We start from the raw sequence: 4,683 nt of genomic DNA, 5'->3' as shown, positions 1-4,683 counted from the left end.
TATCTGCGTACTTATACATGTAGAATCTGACATACATGTAACATACCACTTGTGGGTTAGTGTTTTATACACTTCTGGACTGGTTTTCCATATGGGCTTAGACTTTTGCTGATATATCAGCAGCAAGCTCTTTCCTGTAGTTAACTTGGAAGCCTTAATTATGTACAAGTACTGAGTTTTTTTTGTGTACTTCAGCCATTTGGTTGAATGAACAGCAAACTGGGACTTCCATGGAACTCAGGTGCTGCCTTAGGAAGAGAGAGGCTTGTGAAAACAATATGTTGAGCTGGGCATGACAGCTGTATCCTTGAGGAATGAGTTCATGATACCAGCATGGATCCAGTTCTTGTATCTGGATCATTCTTTGATTAAGTAATGGCATATGCAGAATGCACTGAGCCAGTGAATAGAAGCATGTAGGTCTTGTATCCAGGTTTTTCCTCAGCTACTTCAGCAATTCCAAAGTGTGTGATCCTGCAAGCTTGAGATAGAGGCAGGAGTGCTGCAGTTCTGGTAATGAGTCTGAGGATGGATTCCTGGTGGGTATGTGCACACAGAGCAGGTGTGCATTACACAAATGGCACTGACACAGGTCTGTGAGCATGAACAGCCCCGGCATCCGCTGGGGCTGAGCTCAGCCTCTCCCTGCCTGAGAAGAACTGAGGTCCAGGGGTGACAGCACGTGCACACGTGTGTATGGGGAAGGGTGGGGTGGTGGTGGGCACTTGTATGTCCTTTCTATATGTATACATGCATACAGACACACCTGCTGCACCTGTACACGGCTGTACACGACTCATACATGTTAAGTGACACACCTTGTCATGGTTTAGGAACGCTGCTCTCCAATTCACTGCCCCCACCGAGATTCCAAACCACACCCTGCTCTCTCTCTCCCATTTTCCCCTTCCTACTGCCAGGGGGATGGAGAGGAGAATTGGAAGCACAAAAGATCATGGTTTGAGGTAAGAACTATTTGTTGGAAACAGCAATGAGGTAAGAAAAGGAACAGAAACAACACCAATGCTGATGACATTGGGTACAAGAAAACAAATTATTCACATGGGAAAAAAAACATGCTAATAGGTAACACTGGACAGTTCCCTCTGCCATGTTTTCCTGACTGGAGGGAACCCCTTCTCTCTGGAAGAGAGTCCCCTTTTCCCCTGCTCTTGGGAATGTGAAGTGGTATAAAATAACCAAACTCTGTGTCGTAGCCATGTCCCCTCTTGGCTACTGCGAAAGTTAACCCTGTCCTGGCCACGGTCAGGGCACACAGCAGGTCTGACATACATGTAGCATAGCTCTAACATGCCATACTTGCCGAATCTGACGTCTTTGGCAAATCTGGCATGTCACATAGGTCACAGAGATCTTGTCACAGCTCATGTCACATCGTGTCATGTCACATAGGTGTCACGTGTGTAATGTCACGCCACATCTCAGATGCATGTCATGTAAGTGTCACGTAGATGTCATGCCCCATGTATGTCACATGCCACATACGTGACACCTTTCATGTCACGTGCATGTCATACATTTTCATGTGATGCTAGAGTTGTGCAGTCAAGCAGGAGGAAAAAAGCTCAGGAAACCAATTGTTGTAAGTATTTTAAGGGGTTCTGCTGAGTTTTTTTTTTACAACTTCCAGGGAAAAGGTATGTGTACTAAAGTTCACCTTATTAGGCATTTTCAGATGCTTTTAATATAACATCCTTTTTCTCTAAAGACATCTTTTACAGTTTGGGCAATACATGAGCTGATCACGGAAATACTATTAAAGTATGTGAACCTGCCTCTAATTTAGGTGTAAATTTGACAGACAAAAGCAACTACAACCATGTGTCTCACAAGCATCTTCCTCACACCTCAGCTGTATATATCAGCAGTGATGTCTTGAAGCACTTGTTGGAGTTGCTACCTGGGGAGCAAGCCAACCTGAAAATGTCTTGAAAATTCACAGCAGAGTGTGGCTACTGAGCAAAAGTGATGTGTCAGTCCCCAAAACTAGGGTCAGGACAGCCAAAGCCTCCCCTTTCCATGACTGTAAATCTGCAGCTATCACAAATATAGTAGCCCAACTCCAAAGTTCATGCAAACCAAATGCCAAAATGTATATATTTTCAGTATATTGTTGAACTACAGTTCTGTTTCCATTCTCTCTCTAATACTGAACGATAGAGTGCAAGTCAGCACCCCTTGGATCAGCTTCCCACTAAATCTTTCAGGCACAGACCTGATGGGGGGCTAGTGGTTGTGTTCAAGGGAGTGTCTGGATTTGACTCTGCAGGTTAGTGCCAGTGCTAGGCAATCTCAGCCTCACTCAGTTTTGTTGTTGAGGTCACTTAGGTGTGGGATGTCTTCCAAGGTTCTGCACACTGAACTCCACAGGTGGCAGTGATAGCTAGAATTCAGTAGCATTCATGCAGTTCGTATTCATGCAATATTTACATTCTTACAGATGTTTTGAAGACTAATTTCTGTTTATTTCATAGGCTCAGTACTTATAGTCTCACTTTGTTTAAAGATTTCGTTATTTTTGCAGTCTGCTTTTAAGAATTTATCAAGTAAGAAGGAATGTATGTAAAGGGAAGGATTGTTCTACAAAGATTGACAAGTTAGAGTTATTATGAAGACACTTCTTGTCTGTCTTCTGTATCATACTGTATTCAGGTATTTCTGTTATTCCTGTCATCTGATTTGAGAAGAGGGTGGAGCTTCTCTGTTTGTGGCTGAGGCGACTGACAGTATTTTGCGTTCCTGAGTCCCTGTGGGTGGGGACAGAGCACTCCTTCGCTGTGGGAAAAGAGAAGTAGAGCAGCAGACAGCAGTGCTGTAAGTATTTTCCCAGGTTTGGCAGAAAGCTGTCATTAACGCCTATTTTCTCTTTGCAACAGGCGAGGAAACTGATGTTCTTTCCACTGTTAGTCTGGTTTGAAGTGTAAGTACTCCATACCGCACCCACCAGGAAAACACATCAAAGACTAAACGATAGGCTGATAACTTGTAGTAGGCTTACTTTCATCGATTGTAGCCTGCCTTGTTAGCATTGAGTTGTGGCTTTTGCCTTGTAAAATGTGCTCTTACTTGTTTCTTTCTGCATAAAAATACAATGTCACGTAACTGACTGCATCTGCGTTTTAAGTAAGCACATTTCTGAGTTTCCACAGAAAGGTTTCTGACAATACCTAAGGCAGTACGCGTTCACATGGAGTTATACTTTGGTCATCAATTTTACATCAGTTGTAACTGGAAAGAATTGGGTATATAAGTGTTCTGGGACCTCAGTTACCTGCATAGTTATTTCAGTTGTTTTACTGTTTTTGTAATGTTTCCCTGTCTCTGAAGATTTTTGAGAAGTACGTGTTTTGCTTACGCCAGTGAGAAAAACGTGTCCTGCAGAAAGCTTGTGTAGCTGAGGAGTACGGCTCACAGAAAACAGGGGTTTGGTGTTTTTTGGGGGGAAAGCAACTTGATACTGTTACTTCTACACTTTGTGCTGGTATGCCAGCATAAACTGGTATTTTCTGTTGCTTTAAAAAGGATATCTGCAGGTCTCTTGCTTTGAGTTTGGTACCTGTACACTTGATACGCTGCTAAATGCTTCTTTGGGTTTTTTTAGTCTGTTTTAAAAAAAATAGAGTAGTAAGTCACCAGTGAAAAAAGACTGTATGGTTTAACAAAGAAGACTCAAGACATTTTTGTATGTTATTGAAATTTATTAAATATAATCCACAAGTAACTTTTAGTAGTTTTTTCAATAAATAGTTGCTTCTCAGTTTATTGACAAGTTTTCCAAAGGACATTTTGAGCCCGTAGGGCTTACAGAAAGGATCAAGCACGGTCTTAGAACAGACTGTCTTATCATCCACACTAAGAACATACAGTGGTCCCAAAATGGACAGCAAGCCAGTTGTATGCCCCAGGGCAAAATATATAAATTAGTCATAATTAAATATTCAAATAAATAATGTAGCAGTAAAAATAAAAATGGTTATAAGATTCCTTTTAGCATAGATTGCAGAACGGTGAGCAGTTCTTGGTGAAATACAGGAAACTTTGTCTTGTCATGAGCTTCACACTTCTTGCATCCAGTTCCTGAGGAAGTATTTGCCTGCAATACAAATATTTTTGTTTGTTGGTGCTAACTCTTGCTAGCTGATTTTAACTATAATGCATCAACTTAAGACTGTTGCCTACCTCAAGACACTTGAGATTCTTTTGGATATTTTGAAGATGTATACGGTTCTGGCCTTCAGTTTCCTTTTCCAGGAGTGTCAGTTCTCTCTGGTAACAGCGTAGAGTTGTCTGGCCACACTCCTAAAACAGTCAGCAAAACTGTTATGTGTGGAACTATTGCCATTTGAAAAATCCCAATTACCCATTATTTTTTTTCCTCATGCCAGGAAATGAGTTGTTTGTTTTCTACAACATGTAGTTCCTTTGTTCCCCTTAAAGTTATGAGATGTTACATGTGGCCTTAGTTCTGTGGTAGATTGTTGTAGCTCTGGAAAAGTGAGTAATCCTTACAGGACACTTTAGGAGTTGGAATATCTCTTGGGAACACAAAGCTATAATATTTGTTCCTAAACTGAGTTTCACTCCTGGTTGTCATCTGGAAATCTTATCTTAGCAAACAGGTGGCCTTTCTTAGAGGCATTTCCAATTAGTGCACTTTGGTTG

The sequence above is a fragment of the Neopelma chrysocephalum genome, unplaced genomic scaffold (assembly GCF_003984885.1).
Source record: "Neopelma chrysocephalum unplaced genomic scaffold, ASM398488v2 Primary Assembly neopelma1_79, whole genome shotgun sequence".
Taxonomy (NCBI): Eukaryota; Metazoa; Chordata; class Aves; order Passeriformes; family Pipridae; genus Neopelma; species Neopelma chrysocephalum.
This window is presented reverse-complemented; position numbering follows the sequence as displayed.